This window comes from Schistocerca nitens, chromosome 1, assembly GCF_023898315.1.
Source record: "Schistocerca nitens isolate TAMUIC-IGC-003100 chromosome 1, iqSchNite1.1, whole genome shotgun sequence".
Lineage (NCBI taxonomy): Eukaryota > Metazoa > Arthropoda > Insecta > Orthoptera > Acrididae > Schistocerca > Schistocerca nitens.
The window spans coordinates 493,793,382-493,813,386 of record NC_064614.1 but is presented as its reverse complement, the minus strand read 5'-3'; the positions used below and the strand labels follow the sequence as shown (position 1 = coordinate 493,813,386).

The window sequence follows — 20,005 nt, the reverse complement described above, 5'->3', positions numbered from 1 at the left end:
GTTCATAGCAGCTTTGAATTCGCATGCATGCTGTACTGTTACTCATCTGTCTCTGGAACACCTTTTCTCCAATTTTTGAAGAGCAACAAGACCATTTGAAAACTGCATGCAGCATGTGCTTGAAGTCACTTCATGTGGAGCAAGTACACCACCATATTAAGGGCTTTAACTGTCTGCCACACTGGTTACTGTAGAGGCTGAGAGTAATTTTAGTTTGTGTCACCTGCCTACATGCTATCACCTCGCTGTTGAGGTATAGAATTGTGTGTCGGTGAGAAGATGAGTGACTAGCCCGTGACAGAGAATAAGCTGCAGTAAAGCCCACAGCGCAGCTGTGATTTACCTCCTTTTTCATGAAGATGAGATTAGGTCCTCCATAATTGTCTTTGCATAGGTCACAGCCCTCTGTCGCACGGATTCTTGGTGCAGTGAGTGTGAGTGAGTAAAGTTTTGTGGGTTTACTCCTCATTGTGTGCCAAAATTTTACCTTTTTCATCCGTACTGATAACCTCGCTATTGATCATCCGTAAACTGCCCCCTGCCGCCCCCACCCAACGCGCGCACGCATGCTCTCTCTCTCTCGCTCTCTCTCGCTCTCTCTCTCTCTCTCTCTCTCTCTCTCTCTCTCTCTCTCTCTCTCTCTCTCTCTCTCTTTCAACACTGCTGGCACGACCACCCGGGGACCTAATTTTGTCTCTGCACAACAAACTGTCATGCATATGCAACTGTTGCTGTATTGCTTACATTCGTCATTGTTGCTCTATTCAGCCTGTCATTCCTCAGTCCTGACAAAGTGCTTGCATTGCCACTATCTTTCTGCTCAGTCTGTCTAAATTTCCGTGTTTCTTCCCAGGTTTGTCGATTACTTCATAGTCAAATTCACAGCGTTTCAATGCTCACGTCATCAGTGTACTGGGTGGATCCTTCATAGTTACCTCTTCAAAACAGCATGGTCCATCACTACTTTGACTTGTCTGCCATAAAGGTAACACTGAAAATACGTTACTCTGTATACCAAGCTCTCTGTCTGTTGTGGAGTAACTCCTCTCTGCTCTGTTAAACTGCCTTGATGCAAAAGCAACAGGATGTTCCTGACCACCCTCCCACTTCCTGACTTGAAACACACTTAAGTGCATGAGTCAATGCATCATGTGACAATATGAAGTCCCTTTGAAAATATGGAAGTTCCAACACTGGACTAGATGTCAATACATTCTTCAGTTTTCCAAATGCTCCCTGGCATTCTTCAGACCATACAAAACTAACACTCTTCTTTAACAGCTACATAAGTGATTGTGGTATGTCTGTATATCCTCTCATAAATTTCCTATAAAAGTTTTCAAGACCGAGAAGAGATTGCAATTCCTTGGTTGTTAGTGGCATCGGAAAAACTTGTACGGCTTGCACTACCCTCAGATCCGTCCTCACGATGTGCTTACTCAGCACACAGTGACATTTTTCCATGCTGAGTGTCAAACGAGCTGCTCATAACCTCTTGAATTACTTCCCTCATTCATTGTCTGTGTCTCACGTATACCTTGAAAATATGATTGACATGAAGACATTGCTGTGGTTTCAAACCTCTCAGCACACCATCCAAAAACAGTTGGAATGTTGCCCGTACTTTCTTCAACCCAGAAAGCACCCTCCTAGGTTGCCAATTACCCTAGGGTGCAGAAATCACTTTAAAAAATCCTCCAGAGCAACTTCTGCTTGATGGTATCCACGCTTCATGTACGTTGTTGAAGTACTGCCCTAGATCTATTGTCTATTGTGTATGGGATGTTTGGAATCGGGTAAGCATCTCAAATACAGCGACATAGAAAAATGATTAGATTCGTCTTTATCAAAAGGATTTACATGCTGAAAGTTTAATTTAAAGCACTCCCTACAATCTCAAATCTCAGATTTGTAGTAACTCAAACTCTTGAACTATGTGGGACAGTAACTTTCTTGGGAGCAAAATGTAAAGGTCAAGAGGTATAAAAATCTTAAGCAAAGACACTGTTCCTGTGCATGAAAATACACACTCCACCTACATATGTAACACAAGTTTTGTATCAGTGTATTCGGTGGGGTGGGAGTGGGGGGTTGAAAGCATCTGCATGCAGTCAGTGATTTCCATCTTTTTGGCAAAGATGATCATTCAGCAGTTCTCGAAGGGCCATGTGGCCAAGAACAGATTTTTCTCGCCACAGAAGTGAAAGATAGGTAGAACGCATTGACCATTATTTCAACAAACTTGGTGACTACGTTGGAAAATAGTGTCGTGTGTCTGTCACTTTGGAGTGTAGTGCAACATTCGTAAGTTACTCATCCTGTCATAATAACAAACAACTTTCTTTTCGGAGTCACAATTACTGCATATTGATACAATATTGTAGGACAGTTGTGGGCTAGTTCTTGCAATTTTTAAAGAGTTCTTATCCTGTTGGATCCTTAGAAATTTTACACATTGTGCTTCATTTCGTGTGTGGCCATTAATGTTTACTTCCAGTGCTAAAAGGTCATTTTCGCTTTCTTAAAATTGTAAAATATTTATCTGCAAGATAAAAGCTTGAACTGTTACCTGAATATGCCTGTAATTGGTTCACAGCTATTATCTAAGCTGTGTCTGCTAATACTGGGTTTGAGGGTGTGATTTTCGTCATTGGCAAACATTAGTTTTTGCACTACCATTTAAAGATATTGGAAAATCATTTGTGTAGATTTCAATCAAGAGTAGGCCTGTAATCAGTCATAGTGGCACACATGTTATGGTCCCTCATTTTGAGATTAGTTTCATCCCAGTGGCAATCTATTAATGAGATAATCAGCTCTCTTGTGAACAAAAGATACCATCCATACGAAAATTGGTTTCGTCAATGCCGTAACACAATAGTTTGCTAAGTACAATTTTGTGATCAATGCAGTGGCTTTGCCAAGGTTGCTGACTATACCAGTACATTAATTTTTCTTGTTTAGCTTTGATAGCACTTCTTTTGTGAAGTGTTGAATTGTTTTCTGTAGAAAAGCTTCTACCAAGTCTGATGATAATGGTTTCTGCTCTCTTAAATGAGACAGTATTTTATTGTATGCCATTGTTACACTTTCGAAAAGACTGGAAGGAGTAATATAGTTGGTAATGAGAAGTGGTTTGCTTATCTCCAGTACTGTAAATGGGCTTCTTACACCAGATTTACTTCTGTCAATAAATATGCCTGTGCCATTGACTGATTACAAAAATGATTTAAGGGTAATCCTAAAATCAGCACAAGATTTTTAACATCCTGCTAGAAACACCATCATAGCCAGCAAAATTGCTAGTTTTTAGCAAGTAGATGAATCTGTGATTTGCTTAGGGGTTATATTTTTGAAACTGCCTGTTTGGTGGTGCAGACAATGTCTGTGCAGGTAAATGTAACACATCTGTATTTGGTTGTTTAGAAATAGCTGCAATTTTGCAGACACTGTGAGGAAATAATCGTTGAATTTGGTGGCCACTGATTTGAAAGTGTCACCATTTCTGGCAGAGTTATTTTCTGAGGTCGCAGTTTCATTTGGCTTACATTTTTTATAATGTTTCAGATTAGTTCCACATTATTTATTAAAAATTATATAGCTGAAGTAAGGCAGAGAAACATTTCGTTGTAGATCCTCTGATGCTGATCTCATTCCTTCCATTGTCCATACTGCTGGTAACAACTATTTGTTGAAAGCAGTGATGGCTTTTACCAATGGTTAAATTACAAATTCCAGTCTAACAAGTTATTCTGCACAACAATTTGTCCCCGTTGTACATGCCAAATTACACAGTTCAAGCAACATTTGGGATTTGTGTGGTAATTAAAGAGCATGTGGAGTGCTGTTGTTAAAAGGAACAAATCTTCATAAACTTGACAGTCCCTGCCACCGGTTGGTGTGTGGACGTTGGACACTGGAATAAGCACAGCTTATGGTATACAGAAGAAAAATCTGTTGGAGTTGCATCCAGTCTGTTTCCAGTCCAATAATAATTGTCATGCATCTGGTTGATGTCACATTATATCTGAAGGTGATCTTTTTCTTACCGAAACTGCTTGTTTAATAAGTTGACTGAACACCTATGTGCAAACCATGATTTTCCAAAAATTTCTAGAAGCTTTAAATCATTGTCTCCACAGAATAATGTACATTAATTATTGTTTGGCTAATGAGTCACTGCATTATATCTGTCACCAGAATGGGAGCTATGTTGTTTACTTCATAAATTATATTCTTTCTTTTGGCTGGTCTGCAACCAGAGGCACAGTGTTATCATTTAAGGTTGCCCCTGTGAAACTGCTAGATTCCACAACATAACTAATGAACTTGATGTACAAAATCAGCAGAACAGACCACTTTTACCAACCAGATGTGGTTGTGTTTAATAGTACCTATGAGTGAAGAAGAGTGATGGTTTTAACTGGAAATATTTGAAATGTGAGAGTTAACAGAATTACACCTCACAAGTTGGGAAATATAGGTACTGCTTAAGTAACGTGATCAGATAGGTAACAAATTATACACATTTGCTTAATTCAAACTTCATCAAACAGTGTACAAGAATATTGTTTTAACTGACCCTTGCACTGAAATCCTATTCCAGCCATCAGACAGAACTTAGGTTTATAAGATTAGGAGAGCAATAAATGGCAAATGTGCACCAATATTTTCTCGTTACAATATTTATCTTTGGCAGTCCTGCTGTAGATATCTATGGGAGAAGCAAGAGCACACTTAAGTGCCACACACACATCTGCTCAATTTGAATTTCTCTACAGAGATAATTTTTATTGTAGCATGTACTGGCTATATCAGGTTCTACCCACTGCTCTCATAGAGAAATTAAAGAATTGCTGTGATGTGAGTAATAGAGGGATGACATTTTATGTAGGAGCTGAATTTGCTAATACAGGGATGATAAAAAGTTACGTAAAAGAAAATGTGCAGGGGGTGGCATTTAAAGAACTGAGCATGGAACAAACAGAAAATTCTCTCCAGCTGCCAATCTCTGTTAAGATAGTTCTTCTGTATTTTACTAAATGTGGTAGATATTTCTGGCAGTCCGTTTGGGAACAGTATGGCAGATGCATTCTATGCTCTGTCATCAAAATTAAGCTTGTGCTATGTCTCTAATAAGTTCCGAATAACCAAAATAGGGAAGTAAAGAAAAACATACAAGGATCAATATGAGAGGGAGAAAGTATGTTGTTAAAAGGTGGGGGGAGAGGGAGATAGAAGTGAAACATGAAATATCTTACTAAGAAAACTAGTGAGAGGTATAGTCTGTGTTAACACCAAATGAAGAATAGTGAGAATTTTATGCTGTGTTGCTCTCTGGGAACTGTTTGTTACCTGTATGTTGGAGGAACTAAGTAATATAGCTATTGTAATACTAAGTCTTCCGAAAGTGATATGTACATCTGTTGTGAGTCATGCAGTTCTCGTGAATTGCTAGAAGCATTTGTCCTGCAAATGAAAGTGGAAGTGGTTTGGTGATAGCTGTGTCGTATTTAACGGAAAATACCACAGTTTGGAGAAGACAGCAGTAGTGAGCATCGGAAATTTTTCTTGTACGTGCCTACTCGTACATTGCTACCGCCAATTTTGCACATATCTTAGCTGCTGTGAAAGCAACCATTTTTTAAGTGGCTATCATTCAACGTTCATACGTTTGATTGCACTTAATATTATTCATTGATAATTTTTGTACGTTATTCAAAAATTTTAACTTACGTTAATGTAGAAGGGGGCTCGTAAATCCGATATTTTTGGTGTATTGCGTGTGTTTAAAAATGAAATGCACCACAGGAAAGGCGATAAAATATTTTTAAAAAATTAATTTTTCTCAAATGTGTGTTCGAAAATACTTTGTGGTCTTAAAATTGGTACTTCAGATGGCGACAGAAATGTTGACAAATTTCCTGTCGGAGGGTTTTTCTGTGAATGAACTAGAAGCGTCTTCTTACTTTCGGCAGCGAGATACTTCACAGGTAACAGCATCTCCCTTCGTACCGGAGCTTTTCGCAGCCAGAGCGATGTACACGCTTGGGTCATCGAACTCATTGTTTCTGCGAAAAGTGTACTAAATTTAGTCGTAGACATTACCCAGCTGGTTCACTGTTTATAAATAAAACGACTGACTAAGCATGGGTTTGTTTTCACTAAGTCGCGGAAGCGTAATTTGTTTGCAGCGTCCGCTGACAAGTACCACTGCTTTGGTCTTTGAGCTAAACATAACTGCAGTTCATGGGAGCGGGCAACCGTTAAAATTTTGTGGGGTGATCAAAGACCTTCCGAAATAACTTAACTAGGTTCATGTGAAATTGCGTATCTCAGTTTAATACACACCTTTTTGAGAATCAAGCAGTTAGTAAGTTCCTGATCATTAAATGTGATTTCTCTGATTAAATAGGTCTGATATAAAAATCACTCATAAGTGTCCAGTTTGCATATTAACAGAATCGTTAGTACATATTATATAGAACACGACGTATCGAACAGCTAAAAAGAAAACTACATGGCATGCTATTCATATTACATCGTATTCTGCAGTGATGATTTGCTGTGGATTGTCGGCTGGACATATTTCAGTGTCTTATCAAATTTAAAATCATTATTTCTTCTCGTAAGAATGACACAAGACTAGTTAATATACACGTTTAAGGACTTTGCTGAGAAGAATTTCGTACTCGGTTTTTAATATTTACGGACGAAGCTCGTAACTGACATCTCGAGAGATAAGATCGTGAGGACCAATCATGACTACATTTTAATGCAATATAGCCTGCCATATTCTCGATAAGTTCCGCAAATTGTAAAACTTCCCTGATTACTGGAAAAGATTTTGTGAAATTTTCACTGTTGCCGCTGAACCAGAAGCGCATAGTGCGCGGGAAGAAAAATAGCTGGTAAATCACCGTGTGAGATCGAATCTGTCTAATTTTATCTTCACGGTTACTAGTGATGCAACGCCTCGTAGCGTCTGCCACTGAAGTGTTGGATGAACATCTTCCTGACGATTTCGCTCTTGCTGAACGAACTGGTGACGAAACGCGCTGCTCTTGGGATATTCTGTTTTTTCCATTAGTCCCGTCTGCTAAAGGTCGTAGGCCAGCTAAGAGTACTCAAGTACCCTTCGAGGGTTTTATAAGCTGCCTCCTTTGTGGTTGGCCCACCTATAGGAGTCTTCCATTGTACAACCGAAACTGGTTGCAATATAATAAAATAAGATCAAAGTCTTTTATCCACATACATAAGTGAACAGTCGAAGTCTCGCAGAACATCAATCACAGGAATGGACATAAGAGATAGAGAGCAGTCGACGCGAAGTGTTCCGAATGGTGCCGACTTACGGATCAGGACTTGGAGACCAGTAGCCAACTTAAGTGCATCGTACTGTATCTAGTCTGTTGGCGGGGCTCATTACATACTAATTTATGTAAATTACCACCTAATTAATAAGCGCTATTCCAGTTTATTTCTGATGCAGATATTTCGTGATCATGCGATTTAGTACATAAATGTGCGACCAGTGTAGCTGAAAGCGTATTTTAATCTGTAATAGCACAGAAATAGTAAAAAAATTCAAAAGTAGTTAGTGTCGTGAAAAATCACAAAAAACCGCTATTTTTTCGCGAAACACAGTTCGGCAAACCTTGACTTAGAGAGACAGTAATGGACAAATGACGTCGACGTTCGTGTATTTCTGGCTTCTACGGAAAACGTTGGGAATAATTTGTGTCGCCGAGGTTTTATAGAGTTTTTGAAGTCACAGCCAAATGCTTCGGTACTACAATGAAATTGATAAATATTAATTATCTGTGCATAGACCCCCCCCCCATGAACCATGGACCTTGCCGTTGGTGGGGAGGCTTGCGTGCCTCAGCGATACAGATGGCCCTACCGTAGGTGCAACCACAACGGAGGGGTATCTGTTGAGAGGCCAGACAAACATGTGGTTCCTGAAGAGGGGCAGCAGCCTTTTCAGTAGTTGCAGGGGCAACAGTGTGGATGATTGACTGATCTGGCCTTGTAACATTAACCAAAACGGCCTTGCTGTGCTGGTACTGCGAACGGCTGAAAGCAAGGGGAAACTACAGCCGTAATTTTTCCCGAGGACATGCAGCTTTACTGTATGATAAAATGATGATGGCGTCCTCTTGGGTAAAATATTCCGGAGGTAAAATAGTCCCCCATTCGGATCTCCGGGCGGGGACTACTCAGGAGGACGTCATTATCAGGAGAAAGAAAACTGGCGTTCTACGGATCGGAGCGTGGAATGTCAGATCCCTTAATCGGGCAGGTAGGTTAGAAAATTTAAAAAGGGAAATGGATAGGTTAAAGTTAGATATAGTGGGAATTAGTGAAGTTCGGTGGCAGGAGGAACAAGACTTTTGGTCAGGTGATTACAGGGTTATAAATACAAAATCAAATAGGGGTAATGCAGGAGTAGGTTTAATAATGAATAAAAAAATAGGAGTGCGGGTTAGCTACTACAAACAGCATAGTGAACGCATTATTGTGGCCAAGATACACAAAGCCCATGCCTACTACAGTAGTACAAGTTTATATGACAACTAGCTCTGCAGATGATGAAGAAATTGATGAAATGTATGACGAGATAAAAGAAATTATTCAGGTAGTGAAGGGAGACGAAAATTTAATAGTCATGGGGGACTGGAATTCGTCAGTAGGAAAAGGGAGAGAAGGAAACATAGTAGGTGAATATGGATTGGGGGGAAGGAATGAAAGAGGAAGCCACCTTGTAGAATTTTGCACAGAGCATAACTTAATCATAGCTAACACTTGGTTCAAGAATCATAAAAGAAGGTTGTATACCTGGAAGAATCCTGGAGATACTAAAAGGTATCAGATAGATTATATAATGGTAAGACAGAGATTTAGGAACCAGGTTTTAAATTGTAAGACATTTCCTGGGGCAGATGTGGATTCTGACCACAATCTATTGGTTATGAACTGCAGATTGAAACTGAAGAAACTGCAAAAAGGTGGGAATTTAAGGAGATGGGACCTGGATAAACTGAAAGAACCAGAGGTTGTAGAGAGTTTCAGGGAGAGCATAAGGGAACAATTGACAGGAATGGGGGAAATAAATACAGTAGAAGAAGTATGGGTAGCTCTGAGGGATGAAGTAGTGAAGGCAGCAGACGGTCAAGTAGGTAAAAACACGAGGGCTAATAGAAATCCTTGGGTAACAGAAGAAATATTGAATTTAATTGATGAAAGGAGAAAATATAAAAATGCAGTAAATGAAGCAGGCAAAAAGGAATACAAACGTCTCAAAAATGAGATCGACAGGAAGTACAAAATGTCTAAGCAGGGATGGCTAGAGGACAAATGTAAGGATGTAGAGGCTTGTCTCACTAGGGGTAAGATAGATACTGCCTACAGGAAAATTAAAGAGACCTTTGGAGAGAAGAGAACCACTTGTATGAATATCAAGAGCTCGGATGGCAACCCAGTTCTAAGCAAAGAGGGAAGGCAGAAAGGTGGAAGGAGTATATAGAGGGTTTATACAAGGGCGATGTACTTGAGGACAATATTATGGAAATGGAAGAGGATGTAGATGAAGACGAAATGGGAAATAAGATACTGCGTGAAGAGTTTGACAGAGCACTGAAAGACCTGAGTCGAAACAAGGCCCCGGGAGTAGACAACATTCCATTAGAACTACTGATGGCCTCGGGAGAGCCAGTCATGACAAAACTCTACCATCTGGTGAGCACGATGTATGAGACAGGCGAAATACCCTCAGACTTAAAGAAGAATATAATAATTCCAATCCCAAAGAAAGCAGGTGTTGACAGATGTGAAAATTACCGAACTATCAGTTTAATAAGTCACAGCTGCAAAATACTAACGCGAATTCTTTACAGACGAATTGAAAAACTGGTAGAAGCCGACCTCGGGGAAGATCAGTTTGGATTCCGTAGAAATGCTGGAACACGTGAGACAATACTGACCTTACGACTTATCTTAGAAGGAAGATTAAGAAAAGGCAAACCTACGTTTCTAGCATTTGTAGACTTAGAGAAAGATTTTGACAATGTTAACTGGAATACTCTCTTTCAAATTCTGGAGGTGGCAGGGGTAAAATACAGGGAGCGAAAGTCTATTACAGAAACCAGATGGCAGTTACAAGAGTCGAGGGACATGAAAGGGAAGCAGTGGTTGGGAAGGGAGTGAGACAGGGTTGTAGCCTCTCCCCGATGTTATTCAATCTGTATATTGAGCAAGCAGTAAAGGAAACAAAAGAAAAATTCGGAGCAGGTATTAAAATTCATGGAGAAGTAAAAATTTTGAGGTTCGCCGATGACATATTAATTCTGTCAGAGACAGCAAAGGACTTGGAAGAGCAGTTTAACGGAATGGACAGTGTCTTGAAAGGAGGATATAAGACGAACATCAACAAAAGCAAAACGAGGATAATGGAATGTAGTCAAATTAAGTGGGGTAATGCTGAGGGAATTAGATTATGAAATGAGACACTTCAAGTAGTAAAGGAGTTTTGCTATTTAGGGAGTAAAATAACTGATGATGGTCGAAGTAGAGAGGATATAAAATGTAGACTGGCAATTGCAAGGAAAGCGTTTCTCAAGAAGAGAAATTTGTTAACATCGAGTATAGATTTAAATGTCAGGAAGTTGTTTCTGAAAGTATTTGTATGGAGTGTAGCCATGTATGGAAGTGAAACATGGACGGTAAGTAGTTTGGACAAGAAGAGAATAGAAGCTTTCGAAATGTGGTGCTACAGAAGAATGCTGAAGATAAGGTGGGTTGATCACGTAACTAATGAGGAGGTATTGAATAGGATTGGGGAGAAGAGAAGTTTTTGGCAAAACTTGACTAGAAGAAGGGATTGGTTGGTAGGACATGTTTTGAGGCGTCAAGGGATCACAAATTTAGCATTGGAGGGCACCGTGGAGGGTAAAAATCGTAGAGGGAGACCAAGAGATGAAGGATGTAGGTTGCAGTAGGTACTGGGAGATGAAGAAGCTTGCACAGGATAGAGTAGCATGGAGAGCTGCATCAAACCAGTCTCAGGACTGAAGACCACAACAACAGACCCCTTTCGTATCACTAATTACTTCCTTTCACTGCTGTTTCCTGGTGCTCAATATGGTCTGAAATCCACTGTCATATCTTGTTTGTATTGCCATCTGCGAAGTTTGTGTGTTTTAATATCAGATTACAGGATGTAATCGAACAGGACCCTTTTTTTTTAATATTGAGACAGTTCTAATACGTCAATGACAAAGAACGATAGCAGGATGCCTTGAGTTGCAAATACACAAAAAATGGCATAGCTCGATTTAGTGACCATATCTTCTAAACAAAAATTTTGCGCACTTCAGACAGTGCGTGGTACTTGGAACTGAAGAATTACATCGAAAACTGCGAGAAGGTATTTGTTACGTGAGTGGTTTGATACTTTTGAACATGTTATGTTCATGCTTATGATCAGAGTTCTCACAATTTTTTCTAGTTTATGTACATAATTCTTGGAAAATTGCTTGATCAGAGTCTAAGATTTCGATACGTTTAGTTCTCGTCTTGCTGGCGAGACGAATGATTATGTGCTCCTTCAGTTACCCGGTGAGCTAGTCTAAGCATTTCATCTGTTACCTTGACAAAGGCACGAAACAAGCAACGTATTGACATTCGTTTAAGGAGACAAGATATATATTTCACTTACATCATAAAAATCTCTGCGAGACACTGTGAGCACTGCGTTGTAGTCCAGAGGCACCCAAGTGACAGTAAATAAATAAAATAGTTCTAAGATACAGTTATGATACTGGAAACAGTTACGGTAATTCCCATTCACCAGTAGCCCTAGTTTCCTTCATTGATCGTTTACGGGCTGCTGGAATGATTGATGGTATTGATCATTCGGAATTGTCCGTATGTATTCGGTCGCAGGTAACGGAACCTGACCCACGTGCACGCAACTTTTATTTTAAAATTTCCGGAACTGAATAACGGAAGATTTCTCTGGTAAAAGTTATTGATTTGTACTTATGATAATTTTGTGATATTTCATTAGTTTCTTTTTCTTGATTGGTTTGTTCATCTTATAGTAGACTGCGATGGGTTGTGGAACAAGAATCATTACGGCACATGGGCGCGTGTATTGTCAAGTTATGCATTACACACATCTTCCGCTTTCATCTTTACTAAATGAAACATGCAGCTATAGTTATGCACTAGGGATCTTGCATCTTCCCTTACCCAGACATTCTCTGCGCTGAACAAAAGTTCAGCCGCCCGATCTGACCTCGAAGTTAACAGCCATTTATTGCCGATACAGTCCCGCGCATCAGCCTTGCACGAGGGCTCCGAAAAATAAGCTAATTGACAGATTGGAGGTCGTTATGGAATAGTAAATTGGAGCGCAGTCTGCTTCAGCTGTTACTTTCTCTGAAATGGTTGTGTGCAAAAACATTTTGACGCGTAAGACTGCGATAAAGGTTTGGGACGGTGTGGTCATCTCCGTCGTAGCGTTGGCGCTGGAGAGCGAGCTGAGCGCGTGGCAGCGTCCATCGTAACCTTGGTCTGCCTCCAGGGATCGTAAAAGTGCTGCGTTGCGCCGGGCCGCGCCATGCCATGCCTTGCCCTGTACTACTTGACGGCGCCGCTCGGAAGTCAAACTTCACAACGAATGTTGCCTCAGCGGGGTAAGGCATTGTGGGGGAGGAGGGTTTACAGCATCTGATTTAACAGAACACCCGTATGTCCACTGTCAATTGGATGTGACACGAGCTCATACATTTAAGGTAGTTTAACGAAAACAATTGACAGCGACCAGCTGTAAACAGTGACCTAGAAATTAACACATTTCCAGTTACTGTATTAACTTCAGTTTATATAAGTTTCTCCACAGAGGCAGCAGTCTGGAGTTGCATCGCTCTCGATTTAATGTTACGAAATTATTCAGTATCTGCGATATTTGTTGCAATAGTAAGTTAAATTGTCAAGTAGCGTGGTATTAACATAGACAGCCTTACGAGCAAATGAAACATGGACGGTTAACAGTTCTAAGAAGAGAAAGTAAAAACTTTTTAAATGTGGTGCTACAGAAGAATTCTGATGATTTGGTGGATATATCGGATAACTAAAGAAGGGTCATTGACACAGGATTCAAGGCGGGCTGGGCTGCAAGGTTGTACGCACGCACGCACACACACAGGTTTGCTACGTCAACCTTATCAAATTCGGTGATTACAAATACTTTAAACAAGAATAATTATTTTTCTGGCATAAACTTCTTCCTATCATGCGGCGGAAACCAACTCTGTTGAATGAAATTGGATATCTTTATCCACGGACGTTAGATCAAATGTACCAAGTTTTCCCGAATTATTCATCAAAATGCTTGGAATCGATATGAATACCTTACTAAGTTCCTTGTGGAACATGCAGCCAAGAACCGTTGAACACAGTTGGGTCATGAAGTGTGACAACACAAAAATCTTGAAGTGATGTTAATATGCGAAAGCCGGGTAGTAATGCAGTTGTTGTATACCAGAAAAGGATAGATAGCTACTCACCATATAGCAGAGATGTTAAGTCGCAGACAAGCACTACAAAATACTACTCAACACGTAAGATTTCGGCCACAAGGCCGTCTTCTGAAAAACACACACACACACACACACACACACACACACACACACACACACACACACGCTGGCAGACGAGGCATCTATTCAGTAACGCCCTCTATCAGAAAATTTACGTATTTAGTGGTCTTTTGTTGTTCCTGTCTCTGACTCATCTCTGTTATATGGTGGTTAGCAATCTATCCTGGATTTTCCACTGAGTTCTTGTATACCGATGAACCTATTACTACCTCTTGTTCCGTAATTTTAATTTCACTGTTATACTGAAATAGCTTGTACCAAGGCTAGATCTTCAAACTGGAGCATGTTTGTTTTGACTGTGAAGTTCCTGAATGCGCAGTGGTCTTGTTAGCGAGACAGGCAGCAATGATTTAATGGCCTGCATATCGCTGGACCCTGGTGCGCGGAGCCAGTTTTTGCAGCTCTGCCATCCTTCTTAGCCTCACGAACTACGGAGCTCGCCCGACGTCCCAACTTACAAAACTGCATCTGACAGTGCATATTCTACACGGAGCACATTCTGTAAATGTAAAGTACTTATTCTTTCACTTAAGCATTCGCAATGTTGTAATTATGGGGTGATGATATCTGTAAGTCGGTGGTAGTTCGCTGCTGTTCCGCATTAGTGCTGTGTTGAAATCTGATTAATATTATAGTTAATCTCATTGAATTTTTGAAACGTACGTTCAAAACGGGCGATATGTATATCTGGAATTATAGATGAAACTTAATCGTCTTGCAGTGTTAGTATTTACATCTTTAATCACTCTTACACATGTCTTCGGAATTTTCAAAACCCACTTGAGATAGACTCGTAAGAAAACTGCGATATATTTGCATAATGATACCTCGACTAGACGTGACTTATTAATATTATCATGGATTACCTGGGTGTCACTATGGTGTAATGGGTGCTTATCAAATTGGGAGCTGTTGTAAACTTTTGTACAGAAATGGATGGGAAGCCGTTGCAGTACGTAGCCTGCTCTCTCTCTCTCTCTAAATTAAAATTAACTGTTTCTTGAGACTGTAGGATATGTCCTATCAACCTATCCCTTCTTTTAGACATGGTATAGCCGGCCTCGGTGGTCTAGCGGTTCTGGCGCTGCATTCCGGAACCGCGGGACTGCTACGGTCGCAGGTTCGAATCCTGCTTCGGGCATGGGTGTGTGTGATGTCCTTAGGTTAGTTATGTTTAAGTAGTTCTAAGTTCTAGGGGACTTATGACCTAAGATGTTGAGTCCCATAGTGCTCAGAGTCATTTGAACCATTTTTTTTAGACATGGTATAATATAAAGCTTTCCTCCTAGTTCAATTCCCAACCTCTTGGTTAAGATCTAGTAACTATCTGTGTAATCTTCATCTTTCTTACTACATTTAAGAATTATCTATCCTGTAGTTGTATGCGCATTTTTTCGTCAACTTTATAACATTACATTTCGGATATAAATAGGAAAGTCGTTGTAACACTTCAGTTTTATTCGGTGTGGACATATAGACTGTTGTTCAGAAAAGCTATTCGTAAGATTGCTAGTCTACCCTATACTTCAGCCATCGCCAATTACTTTATTGCCCAAACAGCAAGATGTACCTGCTAAAGCTTCAACTCTTTGCGACTTCCTCCACAACAACGGTATTATTTCCCATTTATTTATGTGACTTTTCTGTCCTCCGTACTAGTCGCATGTAACTTTCTGTTCACTGTACTACTTAACTCTTCACCTACATCGGGCCTCAAGAGGCCTGTCCGTGATGTTTTAGTATCGTCTGTATTTTTTATTTTAATGAAATTTTATGGGTTTTTCCCAGTTTGTCAGCTTAGGAGTGTTGAGAATGGCCTACCACAATTCAATGAAATTGTCTCACAACAGCTTCTATCATATTCTGTGGGTGTTGCACATTGCCAGTGCAGCAGCCCGATGTGAACATAGTCAGCAAATAAATTAGAATCAATTACAAGTTTTTGAAATGTGGGAAGTTACCCTTACGGGTGCCTACGTTCCAGGATGGTTCAAGACCGTGGATGAACAGTCGCTCACATTCCAAAGTCGCTGCTCATTTCGACAATACGTCGCATCAAAACCTGGTAGATAGGGGATAAAGTTCTGGAAGATGAAAGTGTATTTGAGGAAGGAGGAAGAAACCACAGTCGTGCGACTTGGAGAGATGATGTGAAAACCCTGGTGATTGAACTTGAAAAGTCTGGACGTAATATCACCTGTGATAATTTTTTTACATCTCTCGATTTAGCTTATTGCGTTCAAAAGATCTGACACTGGCCGGTACTATCCGGAAAAGCAACGGTGAGCTTTCTACAGATTTTACTATACCTAATCGACGTGAAGTATACCCTACATTATTTGGTTTTCAACAAGTTGTGGTGATAGTCTCTTCTATTCTTAAGAAAGTCGAAGTCGTTACCGTCCATTGCTCTGTTCAGTACCAACCAACGGTGCCATCAGCACAAGTAAAGAAGGCTGTAGTTGTAATGATATACGATACCACAAAGTGCGGCGTTGACACCGTGGACAAAAAGACGCGATGATACATTGTGAAGAGTAAAAAATAAGGCACTCGCCATTGATAGTTTTTTTTCAGCATGATCGGTGTGAGTGGAATGAATGCATACATAATTTGGATGGATCAATAAAAAGAGACATCAGACTTTCATCATCAATTTGGGAAAGCAACTACCAGGGGTAAAGAAGTCAGTCAGTTTGTTAGTAGCATAGGATCCAGGAAGGGTAGTGAAACCACCAGCTAAGAAAAGATTACGAGCATTTGTGTAGAGAAGAAAAATTAAGTCAAATTACATGTTATAAGCGCACCAAACCTGTATGCTTGGAACTTTCTGCTATTGCCTGTACATCAGTTTGCAATGAGAATAAAAGCTACCAAGCATAAAAATTGTGTTTTAGAAGTGTTTATACGTCAGAACTAGGTCACGTCATAGGTAGTTAAAACAGTGTCAGTGTATGTCAATTTAAACAACACGAGTCTGAGGGGCCCGACTGGTAGGCAACGCTATACAGTTTTTCTGGTAAGCAGAAGGTTAAGACTTTCACTGACCGACTCCAGTCAACTCTGTGAAAAGCCTTTTCTCTATCTACAAATGCTATAAATGTAGATTTTCTTGCCACGATCAATTTCCCTATAAGTTTTGAGGGCAGTGTTGCCTCGCCTGTTTGCTATGTTTTCCCGGAAGAAAAACTGATCTTCACCTGGTTCTGCTTCTACGTTCGAGGCAAATTAGATACTTTGATTCATTCTCATATGGGAACACATTTTGCGTATAAATTATTAGTGCAGTACGTAAGTTCTGCGTCCATTCGTATGATGAAGTTCCAAAAGTGTATCGCATTCGTGCCGACTCCGCCGATGGCTTGCGCATTCGCTTTTTGTTTGGGTATTCTGCGTTCAGCGCAGCATGCTAACGTAAAGGGACTGACGTCATCCTTTGATACGCGTGTCAGAAAGACTGCCCAAACCGGATTCAATGGCCGCTTTTCGGCGCGCCGCTCGCTTGTAACTCACAGGACCCGTTGTGCAAAAACGGTCAGCAGGTTTTTAGTTTATGAACACCGCCAAACAACGGGACGGTTAACAAATAAAATATCTGACTACTCTTGTGCAGATCATAAGCAACCTTAATTTCTGTGTATCATCATCGCGAAACGTAGTTAACTTTTTCCGTACATTTTAGCAAAGCCGATGCTTCCTTCCCGTATTAGATAAAAAAAGTTCAGTGCAGACACCATAATCATCCCAATTACCCCCACCGCCCTGAGAATTGAAAGCACTATTACTTGCAGCTGCTGGTCCACGCAAACGAGTGTTTGGGGAAAGTTAAGCAAATTCGTACTTCTACTTTTAAAGTTAATTTGCACAGACTGTTATCAACGATATTCAGGGAAAGTCGCATTGTCACTCCAATTATTTTATTTTTCATTAAATGGAACAATATACTTTGTGTATTTGAAAGCTTCTTGGAAAGATGAATGCGCTACTTCTTATAACGCTTATAATCTTGCTATTGAAATTCCCGCAAAAACTGAAAGGCAAGGCAATGTAAATACCTAGTAGGGCAACGGGCCAAGCCTATTTTAGTATGATAATATCGCACCCTAGCAAGAATAGTGACAACTAAAAAATGCACTACTTGTGATAGAACGACTTGAAGAATTCTGTAAAACTTGTATTAAAGTAGTATAAGCATTCTTATATTTAAAGTTAGTAATTTTCCCAGTAAATTCCATTATAGTCTATACAACAGCAATATGGGCATGTCGTTCTGTTTCTCGTCGAGTGATAGTTTGATAGTTTTCAGGTAATTATTAATTCTTTGAATTGTCACTTCTTGACTTTCTAAAAAGTAAGTTGTTTTTATGACCCTTCATGTAATACTTTTGTCACTTCTCCAAACCAAAAAATACAAATATTTCGAATCACCAGAAACTAAAGCAAAACACGGATTTACGTTAAAATAAACAATCTCTTAACTCAAAAATGACTTTTAAATATGTATATTGTTCTCTACAGTAAAAATTGCAATAAACAGCACGAAATCTGTTGTTAATACAGATTGAAAAAGAGCAATACTATACAGTATGCATTTATAGTGCTCTACATACAGTGCATTTGTACAGAACTGTAAAAATTGAAGGTAGCCTATACACTAGTAAAAAATTACTTGGGAATAAAGTCAGTCATAGAGCTTTGTTTAGCAGATAAAATTATAGACCTATTTGCAGTGTTTCTCCATTTCTCGGTCCACAAAATGTCCACAAATGATGTGGTTGAGTTATACTCGATGTACTGAAGGGCAGTATCAAAAACGTTCTTGGCGTCGGTGTGTGAAATGTTTGTAGGGGGTTGATCATCACCGTCAGTCCTCGTTCAGTTTCCTCACCATTTTCTTTTTCTTTTTCCAAAACAGCGCCAATGATCTGGTTGTCATTGAACTCTTGACCGGCTTGTCTTATCACATTAGGCAATCCACTCCTCAATCTTACCGGCAGGGACATCAGGTTATATGGTTTGTAGATCTTTAACGATTTCCTTCGTGTTGTCGTTTTGCTCGCCTTCCATCTGGTCACTTTCGGTCAGAACTCCCGGCCAAAGCGTACGCTAAAATTTTCGCAGCGTGTCAGGTTTTAGTTCCTCTAATAACACAGCAGTTGTATAGATAAGGGCTTGGACGCTGAGGGTTTTCTTAGCTGCAAGTACGTTACAACTTACTTTGGACTTCCATAAAATTAAGCTGATGTATTTCTACGATATCGCCTCTTTAACCATTCTGTCGCTCTCTGATCCATTGTTTGGATAAGTGATGTGACATTTGAGGGAAGGTAGATAGCTCTTACGACTCCTTTAACTAAATCATCCTCGGATGGATGGGCGTGATAGTGCGTTATCCAATAGCAACAGAGCAAGAACAGGGAACTTATTTGTTTAAAATCTTTCCAACAGATGGAACTAATTCGTCGAAAAACCAAGGTTGGAAAAGATTACAGTCCATCCAAGCATTTTTTTTATTGCGGTAATAAACCAGCAAGGAAGATAAAGTTAGCGCCCTTGGCTTTCTAAATTTGCCAATACAAGCTGGGGAAGCTTGGGTGTACCGTGAGCGTTGCTGCAAAGAGTAGCGGTTATCCTATCTTTACAGTTTCGTTCCTGCTACTGTTTTACTTGATGCAGCGAGAGTTTAGTTTGGCAGCATATTTTGTAGTTTAGGCCTGTCTCGTTATAGTGGCAAAGTAACAGTTAAATTGCTTCGACAATTTCTTGCACAGAAAATTCTTTTGCCTCCTCGCCATCAGTAGATAGTTTATCACTAGAAACTGAAACAAACTGTACGCCATGACGGGTTTAACAGGATAACACCAGCCTTCACTAGCTGTGAGCTTGCATCGGAATTCTAGTCTTAACCCTTAACTCGCGAGATGACTTCTGTTACGTATACCACGAGGGGGAGGCTCTGATACCCCTATGTTTAAACAGAGATTTAAGGCAAAAATCGCATGAAATTTTTAATTTATGCCATATAACATTCATTTTCACGATTATTTAAGTGTTGTTTAAATGTGTCCAGTTTATTTTATTGCACTAAACAAAGCCTGCAGCCTTTTACTATTTATCACACAAAAGCACATAATTTTGTTGGAGTACTGAATTTTACATTCTGAAAAAATTATACAATCTCTGTAGCAAATAGCTTTCCATGTAAAGCTACAGTGAGTCCAAAAAGTATTCGTCTAGCTGCATGTCTTTTAGAAAACAGGCTGTGTAACATGAAAAGAAATGTCTAGAAAATCTAAAGAGCCAGTCATGTAAGAAGTACCTCGGTAAGTCAATTTTGT

General features: G+C 39.9%; 1 protein-coding gene across 1 annotated transcript in view; it reads left to right on the top strand.

The window, feature by feature from the left end:
• LOC126252652 (kinesin-like protein KIF11-A) overlaps positions 1-20,005 on the top strand; it is a 226,820-nt gene that overhangs the window by 108,179 nt on the left and 98,636 nt on the right. The gene's annotated exons all lie outside the window — the stretch shown is intronic.